General features: G+C 41.1%; 1 long non-coding RNA gene across 1 annotated transcript; it reads left to right on the plus strand.

The window, feature by feature from the left end:
- The first annotated feature begins 9470 nt into the window (after positions 1–9470).
- Positions 9471–10758, plus strand: LOC124879379. Its single transcript, XR_007041024.1, has 3 exons — positions 9471–9700; positions 10165–10275; positions 10370–10758. It is a non-coding gene; the product is annotated as an uncharacterized LOC124879379 (long non-coding RNA).
- The last annotated feature ends 4360 nt before the right edge of the window (positions 10759–15118 follow it).

Consider the following 15118-nt stretch of genomic DNA (forward strand, 5'->3'; position numbering starts at 1 on the left):
CCCATTACTGCATATCCTTTACATTCTGGCAGTAATGAGTTTAGGTTTTGCTGATGGATAGAAACTGTTGTTGAATCTTCTTGTCTTTCCTTTTATTGATCTGTAGCATTAGTCTGACAATAACAGATCAAACAGAGCGTGACCTGGATGAGAAGTGTTCTTTTTGATATTATGGGCTTTTTGGAGACAGTGGGAACTTCTGAATTTCTGCAAGTGTGGAGAGACTGCAGCCACCAATCATTTGGGCCACGCTAATGACCCTCTGGAGCGCTTTCCCCCGAGCCACTGTACAGCTGGTGTACTACACACAGATGCAGTAAGTCATTATGATCTCAATAGAGCACAGATAAAAGGACACCAGCAGTCTATGTGTGGTGTTATTTCTCCTAGGAACCCTTAGGAAGTACAATATATGCTGGCTGTTCAAAGGTCTTCACACTCCAAGTCAGATCCTTCTCGATGTGGACTCCCAGAAAGCAGGAGTCAGCCACCCTCTCCACATAGTCCCCACTGAGGATCAGCGGTAAAATGTCTGTCCTCTTTTTTCTATAGTCCACTATTATGTCCCTGGTACTGGAGATGATGAGCATCAAGTTGTTCTCTGTGCATTACGCTGTCAGCTGCTCCACCTTGTCCCCATAGGTAGCCCAGAGATGAGCCCAACCACAGTGGTGTCATCTGCAAACTTGATGTTGTTGTGGTGAGTGGGGATGCAGTTGTAGGTGTACACACAACCCTGTCGAGATTTGGTGCTGAGGATAATTGCTGAAGATGTGTGTTGACCCATCTGACCCTCTGCCTGCGACCCAACAGGAAACTGTGGACCCACATGCAGGTGGAGTGTAGCAGTCCAACGTCCATCAGTTTGTCCATCAGTGAATCCAGAGCTATAGCCATATAGAAAGCATGGAGGGCTTCTTGTTGAGGTAGACCCTGATGTGAACACTGTCTCTGAACACCTCCAGGTCTCTGTATTCAAAAATCTCCCTGCTAGTTCCATCAAAGCAGTTCTGCAGCTGCTCAGAGGCATCATGGGATACGTTTTTAAAGTTTATTTGATGGTAGGAGCAGTTTTCCTGAGGGTGGCATAAGCAGGGACTAAAACATGGACAGTGGTCAGACTGGCCCAGGTGTGGTAGTGGCCTAGCCCACTTGATGTTGCTGTGGACCTTGTTCAGTGTGTTAGCTTCGCTGGTAGAAACTTAATGCTGGTGTAGTTTGGGGAGCATTGCCTTTAAGTCTGCATTTTTGAAGTCCCCCTCTGTAATGTGCACAGCGTCATGGTGCTTTCTTTGCTGGTCACTAATGCTGCTATAATGCTTCTTCCCACTGGGATGGTAATCCATGGAGGTTCGGGGCTCCTAGCTATGTTCAACGGGATCTTGTGTGCAGTAAGAAATAAAGCTGGAACTTGCCGTTAAAAGCAACTCCTATTTTCAATTTTGTAAGGATGTCAGGACCCAGGTTTTACCAGCAGAACATTGCCCAATTCTCCACATGCACCCAGCTATCAACATGATGTAAAAGAAAACTTGATTCTTCACCCCGGGCTCCCTCCTCCTATTGGTCCATCGTCCAGTTACGATGCTCACATGTCCATTGTTGGTCCTCTAAGTGGTAGCCAGGGGTATGCAGTCCCATACACAACACTACACTTTTCTATCAGAACCAGAACATATTTATTTTCTTAATAATTTGAGCTACAGTAGCTTGGCTGTTGGACTGGACCACACATGCCAGTCTTCGATCCCCATGTGCATCAGTCTTTTGTCATTTCTTTTTCCACATGTCCTGTCCTGGCATTTCAGGTCTACCATGATTGCCTACTTGTTTCAGAGCAGTTTTTGTCTACTTAAAGGGGATTCTGAGACTGTCCCCTTGTTGCATAAGTGACTTTCATGAGAAAGACTGCTTCTGGCATCAAAGTAGACAGGAGTAAAAAATAGACATAAATTATTAATGCATCACATAGTATTTTCTATGGTGTGTTTGTGTTTGTGCTCCTGCTTTTTTGAGTGATGACCATTTTTTGTATTTCACCATCAAAGTGTGGACCATTAGTTGTAAAGTAATGACATTTTCATGGTCCTTATTTGCTATTTTGCTAGAGGTTAGGTTTAGGAGTAAGGTGTGAATTGAGTTAAGGTCAGGCTTAGGGAACACAAGGTTGGCATGGATCTGCAAGCGTTGCATCTATTTCAGAGAGCAGGAACCCATGCACTACCACAGGATAGTCATACAACCTAGTGGGGAACCAAAGGCAAAGAAAAATAACTGCAGCCTCATGCCAATGGCAGACGGAAACACACAGGACACCAAGGCTCTTAACCTGGCACTGCAGTCACCCCCCAGTGACCCCTGAGGCCGGCTCACCCCAACAGACAGGGTCATGGAGAAGCACGTGGGAGCGAGACTGCCCAGCCCCAAGGAGGGACTCAGGCTGGGTTAGCTCATTTGGTTAATCCTAACAACTTTCAACCACATTTAGACATCTGTCTTCATGTGGACACCCTTTTAGCCTTTACAAATTGTTTAGACGAGGGGCATGTCAATATGCCATGTAGTTGTTAAATTAGGGCAGTATTTGAATATTGGTCCCAGATCAATTTATTTTGGAGACCAGATAAAAACAAGGTGCAAGATGGGAAAAATATTTCTCGGCAAAATAAAAATCTTCTGCCTGTAATATTTGCCTTTTATTGCCCCAATTTTTAAATATTTGTGTCAAATTTGAGAAAAATCTATCTCGGTGTATTGATGAATTAATATATTCTTAAAAGTAATTCACTAGTTTAGCAGATTTCTGCTTGGTTTATTGTTATTTTTATCAAAACCCACTGCATCTGCAATCTTAAATTTTATTTTCTGCTTTTAAACACAAAGTAATGGACCTTTTTAAGGAGTCATGTAATTGTTTTGTTGAATGAACACATTGCTTCTTGTACAGGTCCTTCTCAAAATATTAGCATATTGTGATAAAGTTCATTATTTTCCATAATGTCATGATGAAAATTTAACATTCATATATTTTAGATTCATTGCACACTAACTGAAATATTTCAGGTCTTTTATTGTCTTAATACGGATGATTGTGGCATACAGCTCATGAAAACCCAAAATTCCTATCTCACAAAATTAGCATATCATTAAAAGGGTCTCTAAACGAGCTAATCATCTGAATCAACAAGTTAACTCTAAACACCTGCAAAAGATTCCTGAGGCCTTTAAAACTCCCAGCCTGGTTCATCACTCAAAACCCCAATCATGGGTAAGACTGCCGACCTGACTGCTGTCCAGAAGGCCACTATTGACACACTCAAGCAAGAGGCTAAGACACAGAAAGAAATTTCTGAACGAATAGGCTGTTCCCAGAGTGCTGTATCGAGGCACCTCAGTTGGAAGTCTGTGGGAAGGAAAAAGTGTGGCAGAAAATGCTGCACAACGAGAAGAGGTGACCGGACCCTGAGGAAGATTGTGGAGAAGGGCCGATTCCAGACCTTGGGGGACCTGCGGAAGCAGTGGACTGAGTCTGGAGTAGAAACATCCAGAGCCACCGTGCACAGGCGTGTGCAGGAAATGGGCTACAGGTGCCGCATTCCCCAGGTCAAGCCACTTTTGAACCAGAAACAGCGGCAGAAGCGCCTGACCTGGGCTACAGAGAAGCAGCACTGGACTGTTGCTCAGTGGTCCAAAGTACTTTTTTCGGATGAAAGCAAATTCTGCATGTCATTCGGAAATCAAGGTGCCAGAGTCTGGAGGAAGACTGGGGAGAAGGAAATGCCAAAATGCCAGAAGTCCAGTGTCAAGTACCCACAGTCAGTGATGGTCTGGGGTGCTGTGTCAGCTGCTGGTGTTGGTCCTCTGTGTTTTATCAAGGGCAGGGTCAATGCAGCTAGCTATCAGGAGATTTTGGAGCACTTCATGCTTCCATTTGCTGAAAAGCTTCATGGAGATGAAGATTTCATTTTTCAGCACGACCTGGCACCTGCTCACAGTGCCAAAACCACTGGTAAATGGTTTACTGACCATGGTATCACTGTGCTCAATTGGCCTGCCAACTCTCCTGACCTGAACCCTATAGAGAATCTGTGGGATATTGTGAAAAGAACGTTGAGAGACTCAAGACCCAACACTCTGGATGAGCTAAAGGCCGCTATCGAAGCATCCTGGGCCTCCATAAGACCTCAGCAGTGCCACAGGCTGATTGCCTCCATGCCACGCCGCATTGAAGCAGTTATTTCTGCCAAAGGATTCCCGACCAAGTATTGAGTGCATAACTGTACATGATTATTTGAAGGTTGACGTTTTATGTATTAAAAACACTTTTCTTTTATTGGTCGGATGAAATATGCTAATTTTGTGAGATATGAATTTTGGGTTTTCATGAGCTGTATGCCAAAATCATCCGTATTAAGACAATAAAAGACCTGAAATATTTCAGTTAGTGTGCAATGAATCTAAAATATATGAATGTTAAATTTTCATTATGACATTATGGAAAATAATGAACTTTATCACAATATGCTAATATTTTGAGAAGGACCTGTATGTTTGTAAATGTTCGTTGTCCTCTCCCCATTTTCCCTTTGAAATGTTTGAGGACTTTCAGGCTAACATTGTAAATAAGAAATTGTTCTTAATGTTTTGCCAGGTGAATAGTCACACAGCTTGTGATATGCTTTTGCAACATCTAAAAAGCCGTTCACAATTCAAACAGCAACAAAAACAGATAAAGTATCTTATCCCTACTCCATCCTAAACATGGAGTGAGCCTCTGGAAATGTGCAAAGGGAAGGTCTTCAGTTCCCTCGAACATAAAATATCTGCATTGACTTTGTAGAGGTCCAGCCTTACGATTCCAACACAAGTTTGTAAAGACAGAAAAGGTGTTAAAACTAAACTTTATATAATCCTTTTAGCTACATAACATTAATACAAGGAATGCGAACATGGAGACATCACAAAACTTAAAATGGATGCCTCTTGTGACTCCTAACACAGTTTCCCAATTTTTTTTAACCAAATGAGAAGAAATTAATGATGGATTTAAGCAAAGACAGAACTTAAAGTCAGGGTTGAGAGGAACTGAGCTGCTGATCAAATGTTACTGAACTTCAACCTGTTACACAGTTAAACAATTAGTATGTTTTTCTGGATCTTCTCTCAACACTCCACAAACCAGCAGAATTCATTGTCATTTTTAACAAAGATGTTTTACTCCTCATTCATGAAACTACATAGAGAAAAACATGGGGAAACCTGTTACATTTGTCTTCATATTTCTGGATTACAGCTTTGAAACACAGATGAAGTGATTTTACAGAAACACAACGGGTAGAAGCAAATCATTTGTATATTAAATGATGTCCTGCAAGACACTTCTGTAGTTTATGTTGACCACTCAAGTGTAATGTCTATTTTGTTAGAGTACGTTCTTCTCAAAGGTGAGGAAATCAAAGTTGCCTTGTGGATGTTACATTCATGTGAAAGGAACAGTGGTGGATGGACGGGGAAAACTAAGTTCTGCTTGGTTTTACACCAGTTAATCTAAGCTTAGTTTTTACACACAGCTTCCCAAAAACATATGAAGAAACATTTGAAAAGAAACTGATAAATAGATTAGAGTTTCTGTCTCACAGGAAGTAATATGGATGGAAACAAAGCTGAACACTTAACCTGTCCTGTCACACTGTCCAGGTTCTAAAAGACTTTGTTCTGTTGTCAGTACTGGAGCAATGACCCTGTGGGTTTGCTGAAGATTTTGTGAAATCATTCACATTTTTAGGTTTTTATGCCTTCATACAAGTACTTAAGATGTGAGAGTTTGGTGACAGTTGCAGTATATTTAGTAACAGAACTTTACTTCCCTCTGCTGGACACCTACCAATAGGACAGGTCAAATAAGATTGTGCTTTTATTCTTCCTGACAAATATATGCATCCATTTCAATGCAGTTTTATTTTCACACCACAGTTTCACAACAAATCTCAAAGCAATGTACAAGACAAAGCACAGCACTGATCACATGTCAAAGGTCAGATGTTCCTTGAATCCCTCAAAACAAGGACAGATGAAATTCATATGTGCTTAAGAAATATATTATTCAATCAGTTTAGTTCAATCGAGTCCAATTAGATTCAAGTTCAACTATATAAAGTTTAATTTGATCCTAGTTATGACACAGTCAAATCTCTGCTCATGAGCAAGTATGTAGCGACAGTGGAAAGGAACAATTATTTTTATAAAGCAACAAATATTTCTTTTGATGTTGAAAACATGTCTAGCTGTTTTTTATACAAAGGAAGAATAATATAAACATAAGTATATAAAGAAAGAAAGAATAAAACATACTGCTGTAGCTTTTTATTTTCAAAATAACTTGTCTTATATGTCTGCTTTCACTCATCCCCAAAGGGATGAGTAAAAGCAGACATATAATACAAAATCCACTTTTTTAGCCCTTAAAAACATTTTGTTGTATACTTGGAGTCTGTAGGAGTTCAGAAAAGTTTAATTTAGTCTCTCCAGGTGGTGCATAGATATCATTATATTCCGTTTGGGTCATATTTTTCAGTCCGTTCAGTTTTCTCTATTCTTTATTATACAGCTAAACAAGGTCATGGACATCCGGCTACCAATTTCACGTATCTGCCATTTGTATTTCTTGCGGCGATGTTTTTAGTTCAAACTCAAATATTCCGAAGCTGCAAGTGGATAAATCTAAATGTTTGGTTGTTGGCACTTCAAGGACGAGTGCTTCAGTAACCTCCGCCAGTATCAAGAAGGATTCATCTGATTAAGGGGTCAGTTCCCTTTTGTCTATGGAAACGATGGACACAGCAAAGCGGTAAGCTGCAAATAATGCTAAAATGACAACAAACTTTATTTTAGACATGAGTTTATTGTGTGTTAAAATGACATCCTGGTCGTTGTTTTGATAGCAGTTTCATTGTGCTTTCTGCTTATGTTAGTGCTGTGTGCTGCTTTTAGCTCCTTGTGGACAGAACCGCACTGTGTGTTTTGAATAATATTTTTTAATAGTTTTAGATGTTACAAATGCATATTACTTCCCCTACTGTTTGGGATTGAGAGGGGTTGCTTTGTAAGTTTGTGCTGAATTCACATTATGAAAAACTTTAGGCATATTAGTATAAACAACAACAAAAAGGAGCACATCCTGCCCGTACTTCCACTCCTTGGGTTGACCACAGCTTCAGAGATGACATTCAAGGTAAGGACAGAGTGACACAGTGCCTTGCTGTAGCACATACAGTTGAAATTGAGGTTAAAATAGTCAGTGTCTTCCTGTGACAGTCAGTGGGCCTCCCTGAAAGCACTGCTCAATTGTGTAATAACGTGAATTGAGATGAAGGTAGACGTCATCGTTCCAGTTCTTCCACACAAAGCAACCCTGGCTGTGGCATGGTGGCTCACTGCATAGACACAATGCCTTGGAGACGTTCAGGATGTATGGGTTCATGACCTGCTCGAAGTATTTCAGTGCAACAAAGCAGGAGTTCTAGACAATTGTTGCATAGTCAGTTAGTGGCTGGTGGTGAAACTGTAAAACAGTAGTAAAAATCAGTTCAAAAAAGTCAATTTTACCTCTGTATCTGTGACATTCATGTCTCCCCAGGAGATAACACCAGCAGCTCCAAGGGCAGCGGCTTCTCCAATGGTGTTGACAAGGTCAAACTGCAAAACAGTCAGTCACGAGTGTAGAATGAAGATGGGCTTTCATAATAGTCCTGCAACATAAAATATATATACACTATATTGCCAATAGTATTCGTTCACACCACCAAATCAATTAATTATGATGTTCCAATCACTTCTATGGCTGCAGGTGTATAAAGTTTGATGTGGGGAAACTTGATTGGCCTTCTAAAATGTGTCCTCCCCTACCTGACCTGGCGCAACTGTGCCATTCACAGGCAGGAGGCACTATAAAGCTCCTTCACAACTGTGCAAAATCCAAAAAAGAAATAGCTGAGTAGAGCTGCGCACTATACAGCCTCATATTAAAATGTCCTATGTATATTGCCCCAAATGTAGCCAAAGATATGAAAGCTAAAACTTCCTAGAATTTATTGAAAGCTAAAATTATAATTTTAAACAGGGGATTAGCAAGGCAACATTAGGCACAAAACACATGGGACACATACAGAACCCACGCAAACACAGCAAGGACATAATAAGCCCAAAGAATAAAGCCAAAAACTTTTATCTGTGAGCCAACAGCGTTAACCACAGGGTCCACCACAACCACTGTGGACATTTTGGGAAGAAGCATCAGTTGCAGAAAAATGTTGGCAAGGTTTAGCCAACAGATTGATAAGCCCAATGAATAGAGTACTATTGGGCACAGAATAATAACTAGTTCTTATGAATCTGTCTACACTTCAATCAGATCACTGAGGGCCTGATCTTCAAAAGGTTTACGTGTACAAAACCGCACGCAAACCTGTTTTCATCAGCAAAGCTGATCTACAACGAGGTGGTAATTGGATAGCGTGTGCAAAATCAGCGGAACTACAGGCGCAAACTTTTTAGCATTTCTGTCTTCATCACTATGCAAAACATATGATGACCCAAACGCGCAAATTCATGGGAGAAGGATATGCAAATTCCTTACCGCCCTCAAGGGGATTTTCAAAGCCTGAAACGATTTGCGGGCTCACTTTTTGTGAATTAATTTAGCACATTTTAAATGCAGATGCTAACTGGGACACAGAAATGTCTGCTGTTACTTTGGCCAGAAGGAGGGGTAGACAGAATGACAGATGACAGGGAGAGATAATCTTCTGTACATTTGCCAACAGATTTCAAAAATAAAAATATAAAAAATAGACGATGATAGAGGATTCTGTGTAGGATTATCTAAGCTCTGATTTGGAGCCAATCACAAACAGAAGCCATGATATTTCTCCTATGGTAAAACTCCTTGCAAGACTTCCTTCAACATCATTCCAGTGTAACATCGCTGTCAGTGATCATCTGCTGACGCGCACATGGTGAAAAAGGTGATAAATCAGTGTAAGACAGTGTATGCTTTAACCTTTTCACTAAACTAAACACATGTATTATTGACATTGATGTTGGAAATTAAAAAAAAGATGTTATGGTTGGAATTGTTGCTTTTGCTATATAAACAATTCTTTTTCCACTGTTGTTTCCATCCAATTAAATATCAATATATTTGTAAAATATGACTGAATGCTCCTATTGTGCTTTGTTTAGCGGTATAGTAGCATAAAGGTTTGTGTTTTAGGGACATTCGTCCCTTGTCCACCAAACCTGAATCGAATTAATGGCTCATTATCAGGCCTCTGCAATGCAAAATGACATGCTGATGGGGCAAATCAGACATTTGATTCAGGTGTGTTGGACAAGAGGTGCACCTAAAAGTTGCAGGATATAAGCTCTCGAGGACTGGACTTGGGCCCCCCTGGACTAAACATTTTAGTACACACTAGCTGATATAATGAAATTTTTAATAATACCACAAATATTTATAAAATTCCACTATGTACAAACATTTACAAACCACCACACATTTAAAATAATAACGAACGATAATCCACAAAACAATTCCCATACCATTTTATCATGGCCGTGTCTCTCTCAAGAACCGGTAAACAGTTTACAGGTTCTGGTAAACAATTTTCCCCGTTAAAAACACCAGAAACAGGAAGCAGAGGTGAGTGAAAGGCTGACAAACTATGTATTACCATTTAGTTCTAGCTGATAATTATGTTAATTTTACTAACATGCATATTATCTAACCAACAGTTAGCCGTATTCTAACATGGGTCTATTTCTGTGCTTGTATATTGTAAGTGAATGCTGTAGTGACACGGTGCAGGCTGACGCAGAGAGAGACAAGCTGGCCCACAAATACCCAATTCAATTCAGTTTTATTCATATAGTGCCAATTCACAACACATGTTATCTCAAGGCAATTTACAAAGTCAATCCAATCAAATCATCAGACAGATTTCAAGTCAGGTTCACATATTCCACTAAATCCTAACTATCAAACAGTGCAGTCAGATTCAGTTTATTATTCAAATTGGTTAAATAGTTTTCTATCTAAGGAAACCCAGCAGATTGTCAGAGTCTGGGATTTTTGTCTGCCTGCTGCTAACTGCCCTCCACCACTAGGTACCGCCGAAGCCTGGCAGCCGAAGCAGCAGCAGGTGTTCCTCATTCCCTCATCAGCCGGGGGGCTATAAGAAGGCAGACTGCCAGCACACGGTGTTTTGCCTAATCAGGGTATCACAGTCTGGCCAGATTTCTGACCGTTCCACAGCTTTGAGCTATTTTTTGTAAACAGCCTTTAACTAACATTGCTTTGTCTTCACGGCAGGTTTCAGGACCAAGCCACACTCCCACTCGGAGGAGGACCACAGTCAGAGTTGAATCGTAACCGTTGCCTTGGATCAGTCCCAGCTGGCAGTCTGTAGATCTGGCCCCCCGGTCCGAGCAAACCCTGTCCACCCTCCAACGTTGCCCGGCTAGGATAATCACTCTCAGCTCCGGCGGGCCGCAGTGCGGACCAAAACATCATTCCCAGACTCGACAGCCTCACTCCCTGGTGGATCATTCCCGGCACACTGTAAGCTGTTTACAAATAATCTGAACCATTTTCTAAGTGAACTTGTATTTGATCAGCCCTTTTCCCTTTCAGTTACGTGGTTCTAGTCCATAGGCTTTTGTTGCGCCCCTGTGTCTGGTCAAATAAACTCCTAAACTGCTCTCAGTGTCTCGAGTGTCGCTGTATGTGGGTCAAATTGGCAGCTAAAACTATGACACAGATTGCTTGAGTCAGTGACTTGCAGCATTCACTCCTCCTGGATGAGTATGTAAAGATGGTGGATAGTTGACTTTGCAGCAATACCTCATACTGAACATGCATGTAACGACAGTGGAAAGGAAAAACCTCCAGCAGAACCAGGCTCAGTGTGAGCGGCCATCTGCCATGACAAACTGGGGGTTTGAAAAAACCCACCCAGACCCGTGTGATTCACCTGATAACCGTAAAATAAAGGTTTTAACAGTCCCCATATAATATCTGTTTATTCCTATGCACTATAAGGATGGACAGGCAGGCAGGCAGTCACCGTGTCTACTTTTAAGGCAAGGCTTAAAACCTTCCTTTTTGATAAAGCTTATAGTTAGCTCAGGATAACCTAAGCCACTCTATTTTCCTTATTTTTTACCTCCATCTTCTTCCCTCCCTGTTGGATGGAGTAAGGGGGAGTCAGGTTTAGCCTAAACCGGCTCAGTTATGGTTGAGGTGCAAACACACCCTCCATCTCTGCTACCTGTATGACCCCTCTCTTTTCCAATGGTTATGGTCAATCTGACAGAGAGAAGTATCCCAATCGTTGTGGTTTTTAGTATAGCAATGGCCATCAGTGGGCTCTTGATGGACAAAATGTCTACTTTTAAGACTAGGCTTTTAACTTTCCTTTTTGATAAAGCTTATAGTTAGAGTGGCTTAGGTTATCCTGAGCTATCTCTATAGTAATGCTGCTATAGGCTTAGGCTGCTGGAGGACATAATGACCACTTTCACCCTCTTTCCTACATTCTCACACTACTCTCCAATTTTGCATTATTTGCTGTTATTTCAGTTTTCAACTTTATGTTCTCTCTCTTTTCTCTACCTAGAAGCTACAACTGACCTGACTCTGTGTCTAACTGTGACACCTTTCTGGAGAGGGGAATTGTCCGAGCTTCTGCGGGCAACAACTTAATGCTCACCCTCTACCGATGACCCACATGGCCCTGTCTTACAGTGTTTAACCCTTTCTCTCTCCTAGACATGGCAAATGACTGATCTTTTACTGTGACTAACTCTATGTGCTCTCTTTCAGACTCTAACCTTGAAAACTGGCTCAGAGTTTATCTGTTCATTCTTTCTAGTTGAAATGACTAAAGGAGCTACATCCATTAACATTTACTTTTCCTTTACATAGAAAGGACTCCTGGATCAGTGCTTCTGTGTTCTTTTTGTGTCTCTGCTCTGTTCTCTCAAACCCCCAGTCGGTCGTGGCAGATGGCCGCTCACACTGAGCCTGGTTCTGCTGGAGGTTTCTTCCTGTTAAAAGGGAGTTTTTCCTCTCCACTGTCGCTACATGCATGCTCAGTATGAGGGATTGCTGCAAAGTCAACTCCAGGGACTGTCCACTGTCGCTACATGCTCATCCAGGAGGAGTGAATGCTACAAGTCTCTGATTCGATGCAATCTGCTGGGTTTCCTTAGACAGAAAAACTTATGATCCAATTTGAATAAATAACTGAATCTAACTGCACTGTTCAATGATTAGGATTAATTGGAATGTACTGGTCCTTCTCAAAATATTAGCATATTGTGATAAAGTTCATTATTTTCCATAATGTCATGATGAAAATTTAACATTCATATATTTTAGATACATTGCACACTAACTGAAATATTTCAGGTCTTTTATTGTCTTAATACGGATGATTTTGGCATACAGCTCATGAAAACCCAAAATTCCTATCTCACAAAATTAGCATATCATTAAAAGGGTCTCTAAACGAGCTATGAACCTAATCATCTGAATCAACAAGTTAACTCTAAACACCTGCAAAAGATTCCTGGTGCCTTTAAAACTCCCAGCCTGGTTCATCACTTAAAACCCCAATCATGGGTAAGACTGCCGACCTGACTGCTGTCCAGAAGGCCACTATTGACACCCTCAAGCAAGAGGGTAAGACACAGAAAGAAATTTCTGTACGAATAGGCTGTTCCCAGAGTGCTGTATCAAGGCACCTCAGTGGGAAGTCTGTGGGAAGGAAAAAGTGTGGCAGAAAACGCTGCACAACGAGAAGAGGTGACCGGACCCTGAGGAAGATTGTGGAGAAGGGCCGATTCCAGACCTTGGGGGACCTGCGGAAGCAGTGGACTGAGTCTGGAGTAGAAACATCCAGAGCCACCGTGCACAGGCGTGTGCAGGAAATGGGCTACAGGTGCCGCATTCCCCAGACCTGGGCTACAGAGAAGCAGCACTGGACTGTTGCTCAGTGGTCCAAAGTACTTTTTTCGGATGAAAGCAAATTCTGCATGTCATTCAGAAATCAGGTGCCAGAGTCTGGAGGAAGACTGGGGAGAAGGAAATGCCAAAATGCCAGAAGTCCAGTGTCAAGTACCCACAGTCAGTGATGGTCTGGGGTGCCGTGTCAGCTGCTGGTGTTGGTCCACTGTGTTTTATCAAGGGCAGGGTCAATGCAGCAAGCTATCAGGAGATTTTGGAGCACTTCATGCTTCCATCTGCTGAAACGTTTTATGGAGATGAAGATTTCATTTTTCAGCATGACCTGGCACCTGCTCACAGTGCCAAAACCACTGGTAAATGGTTTACTGACCATGGTATCACTGTGCTCAATTGGCCTGCCAACTCTCCTGACCTGAACCCCATAGAGAATCTGTGGGATATTGTGAAGAGAACGTTGAGAGACTCAAGACCCAACACTCTGGATGAGCTAAAGGCCGCTATCGAAGCATCCTGGGCCTCCATAAGACCTCAGCAGTGCCACAGGCTGTTTGCCTCCATGCCACGCCGCATTGAAGCAGTCATTTCTGCCAAAGGATTCCCGACCAAGTATTGAGTGCATAACTGTACATGATTATTTGAAGGTTGACGTTTTTTGTATTAAAAACACTTTTCTTTTATTGGTCGGATGAAATATGCTAATTTTGTGAGATATGAATTTTGGGTTTTCATGAGCTGTATGCCAAAATCATCCGTATTAAGACAATAAAAGACCTAAAATATTTCAGTTAGTGTGCAATGAATCTAAAATATATGAATGTTAAATTTTCATCATGACATTATGGAAAATAATTAACTTTATCACAATATGCTAATATTTTGAGAAGGACCTGTATGTCAGGGATAGGCAATTCCAGCCATTGAGGGCTGGTGTCCTGAAAAGTTTAGATGAGACCCTGGTCCAACACACCTGACTCAAAATAACCTCTTCAGTATGCAGTCAAGTTCTCCATAGTCCTGCTAACCATTTGATTTAGGTGTGTTGGAGCAGGGACACATTGCCCATCCCTGATCTATATTAATCAGTGTTTTATGAGATTTGTATTTCCAATTCAATCTACCAATTATACACAACACAAGCCCAATAAAAACATCAAAACTACATCATACATCTTTATTGATTAAAAATAAACCTCTATCAAAATGATAGGTTTATTTTCTAGTTACGGTATATTAAGAGTCATGTTTGACTTTAACAAAATTGTTTTTTCAACAGCAAATCCCATTGTTAACAATTAACATCAAATTCATTTTTTTTAACACTGGAATTAAATACAATAAAGAAATACACAAACTCCATGGACTGCAAGTCGAATCGACATGAATGACTGGAGAATGCGCTTTCTAAACTTATAACGAGGTCATGCTATTGTTTTACAAAACTAATTGCAGTTATCAACTTCATCATCGACATCATTCTCATCAGCTTCATCCTCTTTGTCATGACTGCTGTCATCACATAGTAAAATATGCATATCAGCTGAAATAACTGATTGGGAAACGGAGGTAAACTCTGGCAGGTGAACATTTGGAGGAGGAACAACAACTGTAATATGATTTGTGAACATTATCATGGCATTGTACAGTTTCCTTTCCAACAGGATAATACTGTGATGAAGAACAGCTTTGGAACCAGGGTCCGTAGTGTCATTTATTGCTGAATGTAAATGTTCATGTTGCTGATGGAGGTGATGAATCAGAGTGTCCATCTCTCTCTGAAGCAGAAGCTTTTCTTCAGCTGCTCTGGTCTTCAAATGCAAAGCATCAATAACCAATAACAGGATAATTAGTACTAATAAATTTACTGACAACTAGCATTTAAATTATACTTACTGGTTCATCAATGAATGAGTATAGGGGCAAGGAGACATCACGCACATCTGGAAATTCTAAATGTGATGGCCACTGCAGACCATTGTACCCTGTAATAACCTTCTTCAGTCTCCTGTTGCAGGCGTTTACCTGCTTGGACAGCCTAATAGCAATTCCCTGTCCATCTGGAACCAAAGAATAAAAATAGAAAATGGCTAAAAA

This window comes from Girardinichthys multiradiatus, chromosome 2, assembly GCF_021462225.1.
Source record: "Girardinichthys multiradiatus isolate DD_20200921_A chromosome 2, DD_fGirMul_XY1, whole genome shotgun sequence".
NCBI lineage: Eukaryota > Metazoa > Chordata > Actinopteri > Cyprinodontiformes > Goodeidae > Girardinichthys > Girardinichthys multiradiatus.